The sequence below is a fragment of the Carex rostrata genome, chromosome 5 (assembly GCF_964058835.1).
Source record: "Carex rostrata chromosome 5, lpCarRost1.2, whole genome shotgun sequence".
Lineage (NCBI taxonomy): Eukaryota > Viridiplantae > Streptophyta > Magnoliopsida > Poales > Cyperaceae > Carex > Carex rostrata.
Window position 1 is genome coordinate 625,797 of NC_135922.1, and position 791 is coordinate 626,587.

At 37.2% G+C, this 791-nt stretch overlaps 1 long non-coding RNA gene across 1 annotated transcript; it reads right to left on the reverse strand.

Annotated features, from left to right (window-relative positions):
* Positions 1–250: 250 nt before the first annotated feature.
* On the reverse strand, positions 251–791 carry LOC144554776 (uncharacterized). Its single transcript, XR_013511738.1, has 2 exons — positions 698–791; positions 251–612 (listed from the first exon to the last, which is right to left on the reverse strand). It is a non-coding gene; the product is annotated as an uncharacterized LOC144554776 (long non-coding RNA).

Consider the following 791-nt stretch of genomic DNA (forward strand, 5'->3'; position numbering starts at 1 on the left):
TTGGTCCACAAATGTCAGAATGAATTAACTGCAATGGAAATTCAGATTTGGTTCCTGTTCCAAATGGTTTTCTTGCCATTTTTCCTTTTAAACAATTTTCACATGTTGGTAGACTAACCCTTTCAATTTGGCCTAACATGCCTTCCTTGGCTAATCTATCCATTCGTTGATGTCCAATATGGCCTAATCTCATGTGCCATACATTCACATCAACATTTTCATCAGCATATGATGTAAATAAAGAAAAATGGGTATTATAAGAAGTCATCACATTAATAACATCCAGAATAATAAAACCATTCGATACATATCCATAACCATAACACACATCATCCAGATACAACTTAATACTAGTACCACACATGTTCAAAGTAAATCCAAATCTAAGAAGAACTACTACAGATACAAGATTTCGTCGAATGTCAGGTGCAAAGAGAACATCATGTAAGAGGAGGGTTCGACCATCACGCATATCCAACTTGCATGTGCCTATACCCTTGACTGGTACACGAGAGTTGTTTCCTACATAAAGCCATTTTGAACCTTGCGGAATTCGACGAAAATCCACAAACAAATCACGGTCTTTGGCTACATGGTCTGTTGCCCCTGAGTCTACAGTCCACAAAGGATGAGAATCAGCAATAAAAACAGAACTGGAAACATATGAAAAATATGAAAGTTTTTCTATAATTTGTACCTTGCGGGGCTCTTTGCATTCACGAGCATAGTGACCCTTCTTGCCACAATTGAAACACTTGATCTTGGCCTTATTATGCTTCTTAAAATTCTGA